This window comes from Ambystoma mexicanum, chromosome 1p (genome assembly GCF_040938575.1).
Source record: "Ambystoma mexicanum isolate Mex_15411 chromosome 1p, UKY_AmexF1_1, whole genome shotgun sequence".
Lineage (NCBI taxonomy): Eukaryota > Metazoa > Chordata > Amphibia > Caudata > Ambystomatidae > Ambystoma > Ambystoma mexicanum.
This window is the reverse complement of record NC_090921.1, coordinates 1,341,779,789-1,341,793,795: the sequence shown is the minus strand read 5'-3', so window position 1 is coordinate 1,341,793,795 and position 14,007 is coordinate 1,341,779,789. Positions and strand designations below refer to the sequence as shown.

The following is a 14,007-nucleotide window of genomic DNA, read 5'->3' as shown; positions in this document are numbered from 1 at the left end:
GATTGTCAGATTTGTGCAGAGAACACAATACATTTTTTTCTTGTAACTTTTGATAGGTTGGTGTCACCAAAATCGTGTTGGATCCACCAGATGCGGTTTGTGGACAGCTTTCCAGAAATCTGCACATTAATAATCTGGGATGGATATTGTGGATATTACACAAAGAAAAGCATATCTCCCAATTGTACACAAAAGGACATCAACCCCCTCCATAAACCTGCCCCCATCCTCTGCCATGTGGGGCTGTGATGTCAAGAGGGGTACTGTATGAGCTTCAAAGGGCAAATTGCCAGCTACAGCAGATTTTATGGTGACCTTAAGTGCTTTTGGTCATAAAACCTGGAGAGCAGGAGAATTCTTCAACTCATTCCCTTGGCAATGGGGCTTGAACACAGCCAGGAGCCCACAACAGAAACAAAATGGATACTCCGGCATTTTCACCCACTGCAAGCATTTTCTTAAATCAACTATTAGAATGGCCCAATTCCAATATGTAACAACCCTTGCACTGTGGTTGCCTGCATTCACTGATTATAGAAAGGCAGCATAATGTATTTTACAAGACTTTAGCTGAACATGTGGAAGCTCCAAGTGTTAATGTTTAAAAGCACAATTGCAATTTTACTACAGATAGTTCCAGCCGTGACCCTTCATTCCGTTGCAGGTTCACAGTACTCCATGTGGATTCGGTGAATTATTTTGTCTTTTAGTGATGGGCTCACGATGAACAAACTCAGTTTCTTTCTTGTATTCCTGCACACATTTTGAAGAGCATGTCTTTAATTGAAAAGAACAACGGCTTCTGAAGGCACTGATTTTTGTCAAATTACAAAACCCCATTCTGCAGGGAAAATCTGCACACAATCTGGTAATTTTATTTGCATGGTGGATGTTGCTGTTTTTGCCAACATGGTCTCAGCCTTTCCAGAGCTTTTTCCAAAGTATCATGAGGTCTTTCCCTCATGTGTGGCAAGGAACATTTTTCAGGCATGCCACAATTTTGCTGCCTGAATTTGCTCCTTTTTGTTTAGGCATTGCAGTGGCCTATTTCTCTGTGGATTCACAGTGGGCCTTTCATTGTGGGGAGCCCTCATACTGACTCCGGCCTTTAGTTATGGGGTACAGGGCTATTTCACCCCACAAGTGGTTGATATAGCATCACTGTCCTTTAATCGATGTATACATTCATACCTTTGTTCAATAGAAAATGGGCATTAGTATTACAATTTAGACCACATCAAAACCGATAAAAATAAGTTTGTGTGCAAATTGCTTGGCCTCCCATTAGAATGTTGGATGTGTCACTGGTTTCCTCCTTGGTAATGGTCTATAAAGACAGATCTGGTCATTTTTAGAAAATTACCTATTTTTAAAGGACGCATTGTGAGTGTGTGTTTGGAAAGGCTCCCAATGCACCGAACTATTCGAGTAGCACCAAAATAGGAATACACAAAGTAAGCTAAAGTTCAAAATGTACAAACCACAGTACATCGCGTCATGTAAATATTCCCTAAAAACTGAAAACTGTTCATTATGTTACCTGTTCACAGACTAATTCAATATATTGAGTGGTCATTTATAAGACATATTACACAGCAAATTTAGAAAATGGTAAAATACATTTAAAAATTCAGCGTCCACTTCTCACATGGGTCAGCGTGTGCTGAAAATTCAGTTGTGACTGCATTGGGAATTAATTTGCGGAGGAGTCTGGGGTGACGCTTTTCGGTGTACTGTGATTGTTCGTTCATATCTTCTGAGAAGTGCATGCTTCAGACGCGGAAATCGATTGCCCCTCACATCATCCAAGACAGCTCTGCTTTCAATTTCAGACAATGGAAATCCGCAGCTCAAGAGCCATTTTCTTATTAAATTTAAATCCTTTGGAAATACATGCAGGACTTACTCTGACTTTTAGCATGGCTGTTAGTAGTGCAACGCAAAAGGATACAAGAAGGCATTGTTGGATTGTCCCTATGATCTGTTAAAGAAATATAAATACATATTTCTATTAAAAAAGCATCACAGTGAGTAAATCATACATTGTATTACTTTTATAATAAAAATACATTTACTTTATAAAAAAAATGGCACCTAAAGCAAACCTGCATTGACCAAAGATTACATTTGGATACAATAATCTGCAATGTTATGTGCTAATTACAGAGATAAGAATGCGTAGGACGGTTGATGATGGTGTAGACTTTGTGAATAAAATAAAATGAGAAGAGGGTGCACATTGAGTATAAAGCAATAGAAAGTGGCCTAGCAGAGGACATTGGCACTACAGAAAACAATATTAAATGTTTACTCACCGTTGCTTAGAAGAACAGATGAGCCGACTCAGCAAACAAGGTAGAAAGTGGAGAGCTGGCAATATCCGTTGTCTATCTCCCAGATGTTTTCTTGTTCACTCCTAAAGTGTTGTTAAAGGATTGCAGAAGTGGCTGTGTATGTGAATGTCTGATGTGTTCGTTCACACCCACCTGGCCTCTGACAAGGTTTGACCTCCTCAATCTCGCCAGGGCAGCCCCTTTTGCGAATGCACGTCCACAGGTGCGAACTGTCATTGATAGCGGAGGGGGGTGAATGTGGATGAGGCGAGCGCAATAAGCCTGTAACAAAGTCAAAGGACACAGACATATGTTGATTGTGGGCACGGGGTTTTCAAAGGGGAGTCTGGAGACACTGGGTCCGGGGCGGCCATGTGGCTATGGGTGCCCATGCGAAAGAACCCTTTGTGGTGTACATGGTATTCGACACCTTGAACGTTCCCATCCTCCCAGCCCCCTTGCGAGTGCACGTCAACAGGTGAAAACTGTCATTGATAGCAGAGGGGGGTGGATGAACTTGTTAAAGCACACCAATTTTCACAATACTCTTAGATGTGTGGATGTGTTGTGGGCTTCCAAAAGATTTCTAACAACTGTTCAGATTAATTATTTTTTTGTTTTAATTTAGTTTGGTAAAATGAATTGTAATGATACTACAAATTACCTTATTACTATTGAGTCACTACACCGGCTTTCAATTCTCATTCATACTTCCTTGAGTGATGGTTGGCGACTTGAGATCTTCAATCTCACATCTTTAACATTGTGTGATGGGCACTTGTTCTTAATTCTCACGCTATTGATTTTGAGTGATGGACAGATTCTTTTGGCTCTTTATTATCTTGTCGTGGACACTCAGTGATAGTTGGCAGTTGCTCTGGCTCCAGTTGCCCTGGCTCTCATGAAGATGCTGGTGTTCTCCTGTTGACGTAATCTAAATTGGTGGGCATTGTACAAACGGTTCCTAAAGAGGCAGATTCTACAAACTATCACATGATTAGTGGCGACTTTGTCCGTCTGGTGTGAGGTAAGCCTGCCAATGATCTGTAATCACAGCTCCAGAGAAGTCTTTTACCTACCCATTTTAGGCCAATACTCCCCTCAAAGAAAAATAGGTAGTGACCGATTCACACCCTGATCCCTTTGTCACCCGCACTGCTCAGATGGCATGTTCAGAGGAGTGGCCTGAGCAGCATCGACTACAAAGAGGACCTCTGGTATAGCGCTGTCTGATGGCGAGACGACCTCTGACACAAAGGGTTCTTTTCATTTGAGGGCTTTGCAAGTTGCAAGGAAAATTTGGATTACAAGAAAAACGCCTATTTTTTTAACAATATTTACTGCGTTCGCCTAAAAGGTTGCTAGCCAGGAATGAAACTCTTTTTTTTTTTTTAACTCCCTTTAAAAAATGCTTTCCTCCCACCTTTCCAAAGTGGGAAGTAAAATACTCTTACCTCGACTTCTTACCTGGGTCTGTCTCTGCAATCCAACCTTCTCACATAAATGGTGAACAGGCTGGCTCGGGTTGCCTGGCAGGAGATTGTCACCATTGGAGTAACTAATGCAAACCTTTCTCAGAAAAGTAAAACTCGAGAGGGTAATTGCAATAAGTAAATATATGTAAAGGCGACGAGCAGCAAAGACATAGAATGCTCAAATGAACTTGTTCACAGGGTGTGCTCTCGCCCTGCTTTGTATCTCTTGAATTCTCCTCTTATTTTTTTGTTCTATCTATGTATACTTGTATTGTCGCAAAGAGCTCGGAAGCATCAGAACTGCAGCAATTTGATGCTAAATAAAACACCCCAGTAGACACTGGTCGAAGTGGGTGGGAGCGGTGCTCCTCTACTTTCTTTTTACATTTTTTTGTTTTAAGTTTTACTGTTCCTATTCTTTAATTTTAAAAAGAAACCATTCCAGTACGGTTTAGCTTTAAAATATAAGTGTAGGAAGAAGTCGAAACTCGAACCATAGTGCACTGCACAGAACATTCCCTTAAACAGCAGGTGTGTTTGTTTGGGGGTTTGTATTGCGCGTGGGAGGGTGCGTGCCCATGGGGTTTGCGGGGAGCTGGGCCAGGCCAGCATTGAACATAGTTCCACTCCTTCTTTTCATACACTAGAGTGTATGGTAATGTGTCAACTGTAGCCCCAAGCTGAGGATGTCTCATTCCTTGCCCATCACCATGCAAATAATCTCTACATTGTGATTTTGGCACGCTGTAGGTTCTGTCTCAACTCATGGAAATTGTGATCTTGGGCTCTGTGGTACCACCTGTCTCTGCCAAGTGACATTTTGCTCGCTTGAGCTCAGTGGCAGTGCTATGGAGTGGGGTCAGGGGACAGTGCCCTCACAGCGATGCCCCCCTCCCAGATCTGTATGTGCCCCCTCCATGCAAAGTAGTGAAATGGTGATGATCGGTTCAGCCAGGGGTATGATATGATTGTGTATAGGCGCTATATAAATAAACTAAGTGTTTCAAAGCGCTTCAAGGAGGGAGGGGACATAGGAAAATACAGTTACATTCAGTAAAAGTCCTTGAAACAATACAGAATGTGCAAAATAACTATCATAATAGGCCTGTCGACATTTCTGATAGTGCAGGTGCATAGAACAAGTAAGGCAAGAGGAAATGGATAGGAAGGAGAACAAAGCAAGCAGTAACATTACTATGCCTGACGACAATTTACGCAGTGCAGGTGGTAACAAGAGGCAGGGTGGGAGGGGGGGTAAGGGGAAACAGGGGGAAGGAGAACAAGGCACGCTACTGAGCAAAAATGTTGGTGACAAATTTAAAAAGCAGGGGAGGGGGGAGGAGGGAGAAGAACAAGGGGGGGAAGAGGGGAGACAGACAAGCTGCTATCAAGAGTCACGGAACAGATGATAGGAGTAAGTGCTAGGAGGGGGAAGGCTGAGAGGAGGGAGAAAAGAAGGGGGGAGTAGGAAGGTAGTAGAAGAGGATGGAATTGAGGAGGGGGAAGGGAGGAGGCAGGAAGTGGGGTGGAACGCAGAGCAAAAGGGGGAGCAAGCAGGGTGAGGGCGCAGAGACACTCGCGGAGGGGTCAGGGGGGCACACAGACACTCGCAGGGGGGCACACAGACACTCGCAGGGGGGTTAATCAGGCACTCGCAGGGGGCAGGGGGGCACACAGACACTCGGGGGGGGGGGCAGGGGGACAACCAGGCACTCACCGGGGGGCAGGGGGGCACACAGGCACTCGCAGGGAGGCAGGGGGACACACCGACACTCACAGGGGGGCAGGGGGGCACACAGACACTCACGGGGGCGGGGGGCACACAGACACTCGCAGGGGGGGGCAGAGGGGCACACAAACACTCGCAGGGAGGCAGGGGGACACACCGACACTCACAGGGGGGCAGGGGGGCACACAGACACTCACGGGGGCGGGGGGCACACAGACACTCGCAGGGGGGGGCAGAGGGGCACACAAACACTCGCAGGGAGGCAGGGGGACACACCGACACTCACAGGGGGGCAGGGGGGCACACAGACACTCACGGGGGCGGGGGGCACACAGACACTCGCAGGGGGGGGCAGAGGGGCACACAAACACTCACGGGGGGGCAGGGGGCACACAGACACTCACGGGGGGCAGGGGGGCATACAGACACTCTCGGGGGGCGGCGATCCGGCGTACCGCGGTGGACAGGGGTAGACAGGGCCTTCGTTGTGGGCCTTGGGTGTTAGGGCCGGCTCCCGCCTCCCGGTCACTGCGATTGGCCTTTACAGGCCAAAGCAGCCAATGGGAGAGGGAGGGGGAGCTGGCCAAGGCAGGAAACCTCGGTGCAAGATGGAACGGCCATCTTGGAGGGGCCAAACAAAGAGGAGACCTTAGCACAAAGTCAAAGCACACAGCAGAAATCCATAGGAGGCTGGGGTAAACAGAAGTGGGGATCAGTTCATGCCGTCCTCGGGCTGCAGGCATCATAAAAATCATTTTCGAAGCAAAAATGAGGCAGTACGCGCATCGAGCGCAATAAGCACAAAGTTGCTTTTGGGCTTACCCAAAGCACGACGCTGCAGTCACTTGATGTTATGCTGGCAGGAAGAGGGCAGCAGGAGCAGGGACGGCAGGCTCCGACCAGGGCAAGACCAGAATGAGGGAGAGGAATGCTCCAGGACATCTTAGTAGGCCTTGGGTGTTAGGGCCGGCTCCCGCCTCCCGGTCGCTGCGATTGGCCTTTACAGGGTGTTACTAGGTCTGGAAAAGATTAGGGGCTAAGCTAATGTCGGGACTGGCGGGACCCGGGGCTAGCTATAGCCTTTTGGTTGTAGCCCCTGAGCTTCTATCCGGGGCTACAACCAAAAGACCCGGGGCTATAGCCCCCTCCCCCCTCCCCCCCCAGCAACGCCTCTGCGGTTCACCATGAGGATCTCTTCTCCCCCTTCTAGCATCAAAACCTGCCTTCATCAGTTTGGGCAGGTGCTTTAAGCACCGCCTTTAAGCCAAAACAATTAGCGCAGTACGTGAATGCAGGCAAGAGATGGGATGTGCGTTGGGTCACACAGTCTTTGTTTTTTACACACCCGACCTTGGCCATTCTAGTCTCAGTGGCCTTTGTTTTCCACTGTCTGGCCCACCCTTCCCAAAACACACAAACATCTGTGTGAGCTAACTCTATATTATGCAGTGACATCAAACTATGGGCTTTTATGGGGCTGCCATTGTTATTTCCAAGCATTCTTCTAAAAGATAACCGCTTAATTGAATTAATAAATCTTCTCCTAGTGTAATCAAAATATCGTCACTGAGTGTGCCTTCAGCTACTTGACTTGTAAGAAATGTGCATGTTTTTGCATTGATTCCTTATGTAAAACTAGCACCGGAAAAGCCAACCGTTTTTATAGGCCTTAGTTGGGAATTTGCGAGGCACTGTCATCGGGTGGCCGTGGACTTACTTATTGTGGTAGGTAGTCCCATTGTGTCCGCGCCTGGCAAATGCCTATCTAACCCATGACTTCATGAAAAGCCAGCACTGTTGGCTTTGCTACTGCTGGTTTTAATCTCGTGGCTCAATTTAGCAGGTGTGCATTGTCCCTCATTGGCATTAGGGAGCATACATATGGCAGGGCAGTCGGCCCTCCATTTCTCACTATAAGCCGTGCTCCGAGTCTACTCTTACCTGAGCGCTTACGTTGCCCAATTCATCATGACAAGTGCTTCCTCTGCCAACACCCAGTGAAACAAATGCAATCGCCTGTTTAAAGCAATGTCCCGGCCCATCCCTTCCTTGCTCATTGAGCGGAAAAAGGGGGTTAGGAACGCCCTGAAACCATCTCAACAATGAAAAGAATGTTCCCAAATGCTCTTCTCTGAAACCTCACAATCCGGCGAGGCTTAAATCGTGAAAACGCGCGGCTGCCTTGGCCGCCTGGCCTGCCCACGGTGGCGGCGAGTGCCAAGTGTCTGCCGCGGCCGCCCGGGGCCCTTTGTACACCGGCAGCAGAGCCCTGCGCGGGCACCTCCCTGCCGCTGCGTGACGCGGGCGGGCCTCCCCCCCCCCCCCGCTCGCCCCACCCTGTGTCCTGGGCTGGCAGTTTGAGGCGCTGATTCCACTTTTAGCACAGCAGTTGGCCCTGCAGGTGAGCTTCCTGGGAAGGAGCGAGGGCTTCTGGTCACGGCAAGGCAAGGAGCCGGCGCCTGGCAGCACGCAGCCAAGCCCACGTAAGGAGCACTTTTTGAAGGGGGTGGGGGTCCTGTCAGACTTTCCAAACTGGGGGGTGCGGGGTTTGGGGTAGAAGACGTTTTCTATGTGTGTGCACTTGGAAGGTCTGCTGTTAAAATGCCAATTCCCCCGCCACCCCCCTGATGGACTAGACACGCCATGGGCCCGGACTTCATTGGTCACACAGGAAGCGGTGGGTGGTTGTGATGTGGGGGTTTGTGTGAAGGAGCTGGGATACTCCTCAGCATACCGTTCCTGGCGCAGCTAATGCTGTTACATACGATTTCCAAGCATTAACCTACAAGCAGGGACGTTTCTCTTAGTGCGCCACTTTTCAGACATTGCGACTCACCTGTTCTGGGGAAGTGCACCCATTGTGAACCCTGGGCGTGTGTCTCCTGTGGTCCGACACAGTGCAGCCACTGAGGAGGCTCGTTTCTCTTTAACTGGCAGGCCAATTTAGCGACATTCCACTCACGTGCCGCCAAAGGTGGGTCAGCCTTCGTAACCCCTCAGTGCTTGGCTTTCTGTGAGAGCCACGCGTGGGTTTCCATAGTGCCCGTCTGCATTTTGGCACCTGCCCACCTAGGGCGATCCCGAGGCTCCTTAAACAAATGCCATCCAACGGGCAGCAAATAGTGGTGGATTTCTGCAGCCACTGACCTCGCCCATATTTCAAGGTCAGGGCAGGTGGGTGAATGTCTCTCTTCTATGACACCAGACTGTGTGTCCCAGTGGTGGGCACTTGCTAGAATGACAGTTGGCATCTGGCTGCCGCATCCAGGCCACTCTGCCATATGTCGGGTTTGGAAACAAGGAGCCGAAACAAGAAATGCAACCAAACAAAGACAGACATTGAGGAGAGAGTTCATCCAAAGGGTGTTGGGTGCATGGAGGAGTCGTGCTATAGAGAGGTCTCCCAGAACTTAAAAAGCAACGCATTTAAAGTTACCTGTGAGAGTCTCTGTGCATCATCATTACGGCAAGATCTAAGTAAAAGTGCTGCACCGGCGGAAGCCATGACAATGGGGCACTCTGGTGACAACCTGGGCCTATCCAGTCTGCCAATCTTCTCTACTGCCAGTTTCTGTCTTTCCTGTGCACATTCCACCAGTCCAATAGTGGAGCACTTCCACTGCGAAGCTGTGTTCAAGGACCCTACATCCACTGGATCACCGTCAATATTGGACATTGAAAGGCACATTGCATTAAACCTACATTGGGGCGTTGCATTTTCTCTCTATCCCCAGGCATTGGACACCATTTTGCCTCTTAATAGTTTGCGCTAGAGTGGTGAGACTAGGCTCTCGATCAAATTATACGAAGTAAGTGGTGTCATTGAACTGCGCGAGCGGAGAATGAACTTTTTCAGGTACACTGCGTGGCAGCTATGCTATAGTGTGATCAATTGCTTTAATGATCTTCCATGTGATGAAAGAAAGTGGGAAGGATTATGCTTGGTGATGGGGGTTGACCTTGGGTGCCACCATATTCCTGCACGCTAGGGCTCCCAATAAGGATGGAGATAGGATGAAGTGCTTAATGCTTGAACGACTAATTCTAAAATGTGGAGAACATTTTTTTTTTGTATTCACATTTTTAGTGAACATTAATTGCAATGCAACAAGAAATAAAAGCATAGACAAAGTTTACAAAAATGTTCCCTCCCTTTCCCCAAACCCCATGGAGAACTGATCAAATATTTACAACTTCAAAAACCTCCTCCAAATGTCTTCATGAAGGTCGTTTTTCTTTTTCCTGTATAAAATCTCCTTTTCCATTAAAGGTGTTCCATGTAAATCTTCCAACCATTCTGATGCAGAAGGCCATTTCTCACGTTTCCAATTCCTCAAAAACAATTTTCTTCACATTCAGAGATGCTGTGTAGAACCAACACCTCTGCGGAAATGACAAGTTTTGTAGCAGTCATTCTCCCCAAGATAATGGTCAAAAAATCACAATCAACACCTGGCCTCAAAACCTTGTTCATTGTTGTTTCGTTCCAGAATACCCTCAAGCCACTACATTCCCAAATCATATCTCAAAAGAACCAATCATGTGGTTACATCTCCAGCACATTTGGGATAAAGCAAACCCCTTTGGTATAGCTTCTTTGGTGACCAGTACACTCTGTTCAATATTTTGATCCGTCGAACCCTGTCCCCTAGTTTTAGTGATGTCCAATTCACATTTCTGCACACATTTCGCCACCTGCATATGTTCATATCCGAACCAATAACCTCAGACCATTACTCGAGCAAAATATCATTATCCTTTTTGTATTTCACCAGATGTTTGTAGACTCTTGATGCTATATGACCATCCACGATAACTTCCATCGACCAGTCTGCAAGATCCTTGCTCTGTTGTGGTATTCTTTCACCAACACCCTTCTCAATGTTCTGTGCTCTGTGTAAGTGCAATTCTGTAAATCTCTTTCTGCAGACGCATTATTGTATGTCATCCATTTCCCATCAGCAAACAGATCGTCAAGCTACTGGATCCCCCAGGAACCAATTTGGCCAGAACAACATCTCCCCTTCTAACGCAATCTCACGATTCATCCATATTGATGATTTTGAAGAGTAAAAGACCTCCTCTTTGGTTAACTCTCCTAGCTTACGCCAGCAATGCCCCAAGAATGTGGTTGGTGGGGAAGTTCTATATCCTGTCGCATCCAACGATGTCAATAGTGCCCTGGGTGACAGAGCCGTACACCTATTTGTCTCAGCTTGCCTCCACACTTCCGTCGAATCTTCAATAAAAGGAATCAAGTGTCTAGTAGAGAAAGCCAGCTCCCAATCCCCCTTTCTGACATGACAGCTGTAGCTTCCACAACCTTTAACAGGGTTGTTTTCCATCCCATAAAATGATTGTAGCATGTTGTGGATCTTTCTGATTTCTTTTTCTTAGCCATTAGTGGGATCATACTTAAGATGTTAGTGATGCTTGGCGCTGAGGTCATCTTGATAGCGTTTACCTTCCCCCATAGACTCATCTTCAATTCCGGCCATCTATCTAGATCGTACCTCAAGTTCTCAATTATACTTTTCAACCTAATTTCCATCATGTGATTCACGAATCCTTGAATCCCTTCTGATCTTCTCGGCTAAAGGTTCCATTGACAGAACGAACATCACCGGAGAGAGTGGGCAACCCTGTCTCGTCCCTCTGCCCAATTCGAACATTTCTGATGACAAACCATTTGTATTTACAGAGGCTGTTGGTTTTGAGTACACCAGCTGAATCCACTGTTTTGGATTGTCTTCAAAGCCTTAGCCCTTTAAGGCAGCCACAAGGAATTTCCATTCTATTCGATCGAACGCCTTCTCTGCGTCAAAAGACCAGACTGCCACATTTGAAGGCAATTTCTGACTTTCGTATAGGGTCAGAATCAACTTGCGCATGTTCACAGACGCATTTCTTACCTTAACAAATCCTGCTTGACCAGGGTGCACAGTCTGTGGCAGTAAGTTCTCCAATCGCATAGCCAATGCGGGAACATTTGTAATAGTACATCTGTGCTTAAATTACTGGTGGGTTCTGTTGGTTGATATGGGGGTTGATGTGGATGTCTGTTGATTTCTCCCAGAGGATTGTTTGGGTAGCAATATGTCAATCTTTGGTGGACAGTTGCGTGGAGCAATGGCTATGCTATGCTGTTCTGTTGAGTGTGGACAGTTGCTGTGCTATTGGATCAATAACGAATGCAGAGAGTTGACTGCTCATGGACTTTTAGTGCTTTTCGGTTGGCAGACGGAGCAGGGGGTGAGGTGGATGTTTGGGTGATGGTAAGTGGTAGAGTTGTTGTCTTGAGACATAAGGTGTAGAGTTGACTATGTTGTTGGATTGGTAGTGCCAGCAAGCAACTAGATGAGAGTTGGCTCTAATGTGGTGTTGGCAGAGAGCGTGGTGAGCTCGTTTTGCTGTGTAGATGATTTGAGGCGGGTGGCAGTGTTAATAAGCTAATAGCAGGGGTCAAGCCCTAAAAAAAGAATTGCTAAAAAGTGGGGGGGCCTCATTAACATAGCACTGGGTTGTGACCCCACCTGAACTTAGCATATCAAGGTGAAATATGCAAATGTCATTCAATTGGCTTCACATAACCATGCAAATTGCATATGTCAAATGGCATTTGCATTTCATAAGGGAGGATATTTGCTTCTAGCAACGTTTTGAAAATGTTAAAAGGTGTGAATGTTTTAAACGCCACGAATGAATACCAATGTTTCCTGTCGAACATGCGCTCCCGAAAACGGACATTTCACCGTTAGTTGAGTTTTGCGTTCCATCGGGTTATGTGGTGCAGTGGTGAAGTGCAGGCCTGATCCTGACGACCGCGTTTCGAGTCCCGGGTAAGAGATACAATGTTTCTGGTTTTACACACAGCCCCTAAAATACCGGGGGGCTGAGAGCAGATGTCCACCCTCGTGTACCCTCGACTTGAGCCCTGGCTAATAGGAAATGTGAAAGCGTCTTTGCCGGTTGGACTGGCTCTGCTGGTGTGTTAATGGAGCCAAAACCTTTGCTATGCTTTATTGGTAAACAGAGATGGTTGTCTTGGTGAGTTTACTCTAAGGCTGGAGGCTTGAATGGATTGTGTGTTAGTGAAGTGTTCCATGTGTTAGTAGGTTCAAAGTGTGCTTTCGTATGTTAACGGTGAGTGTACACGTTTGACTGAGTTTGCTGGTACAAAATGAATGTGATGACCTGTGTTGTGATGATCTAACTCTGTAAAGCTGGGGAATAGGGACGCCCAGTTAAATGCACAGTAGTAATTGAAAGTTATTAGAGAGAGAATGGAAACAGCGTGCCTTTCCAGTACAATCGCCAAATTCTTCACCATAACCGAGGAACGTGGACTACCGATATAATGTAATATAAATGGATCACTGGTAGTTGACAGACACACTTTTGTTCTCTCAGTAAAGTCGTCGACATTCGCACTCTGCTGTTTTTGCCCTTGTGAACCAAAGATGTTTATGCACAAATAAGGCAAAACACGGTCCATTTTTGTACTCCACCAGTTGTGCACTTGGGTTAACGACTCAATGAGCGGGGGCTGTACGTTCCCTTCCCCCACCATCCCAGACACCACGCCTGCCTCGGGACCAGGGACCATGGATCGCAGGGATGAGGAGTGGTCTGGAATACTCCTTAACCTTGTCTTTGTGTGCCATCGCTGGCTTTCATAATTGTGTATTGCAAACAGTAGGCAAAGCAGGGCCATTAGCTGTGTGAGGAAGGGGCCATCAACACTTCAGTAGGACATTCTCACCTGCTGTCAAATGTTCCCTCCAGCTGAGCAAGTGGAAAGGGACCCATTTTGTTTTTCTCTTAAACAGTATTCCGATTTGTTTACTCAAATACACTAAGATACGAAGTCAAATCCGTTTCTAAAACTGGAACCTACCAGTGGGTGACACTTAAGATAAGTTTACATTTTTTGTGGGAAGGCAACTCGTGTTCAGTCGATCTGTATCAAGAATAGCAATGTGTCACACTTGCATTTTAAAGACATCGCATGTAAGCCATGGCTGTTTGGTTTCCTTCTGATGGCATTCTGGTTTGTGTAGTCCTATGTTTAAAATTGGCAACATGAAACTAAAAATGCTGTACAAGAAAACAGAATGACGTGAGCCAAAAATTCCAGAATTGCAACGAATGTGCAGAGTGAAGCCCACTAGATTTAACTGTTTGGTGCCTGTGCGTAACTTATTCGGGAGGGGGGCAGGAGCTAGCTCATTCTTTCTCACTGTATCAGCCTCAAAGCTTAAATGATGTTCTGGCATAGCCAGGATACAGACTTGTGACCCTGCAGCGTTCACACAGATCACCCAACTGAGGTACTGTAGAAACGATCTTCTGATTTATTATGTCTGTGTGCTTACCTATTTGAGGATAGGTGAAAGATTAAGGGTTGAGCTATCAGAAATGTAATTGTGGGTGGGGAGGTGGACGGGGAGAGGTGTAAAATCCAAAATGA

General features: G+C 46.8%; 1 protein-coding gene across 5 annotated transcripts in view; it reads left to right on the top strand.

Moving 5' to 3' along the window:
• Positions 1-14,007, top strand: part of LOC138454056 (myosin-10-like) — a 623,027-nt gene that overhangs the window by 183,830 nt on the left and 425,190 nt on the right. For 2 of the 5 annotated variants that reach the window (XM_069607015.1, XM_069607012.1), the window contains exon 1: positions 7,878-8,020. The exons of the other annotated variants lie outside the window; for them this stretch is intronic. The gene's annotated coding sequence lies outside the window, so the exon portion shown is untranslated. Of the gene's footprint in view, positions 1-7,877; positions 8,021-14,007 lie in introns of those variants that run through there. 5 annotated transcript variants of the gene reach the window in all.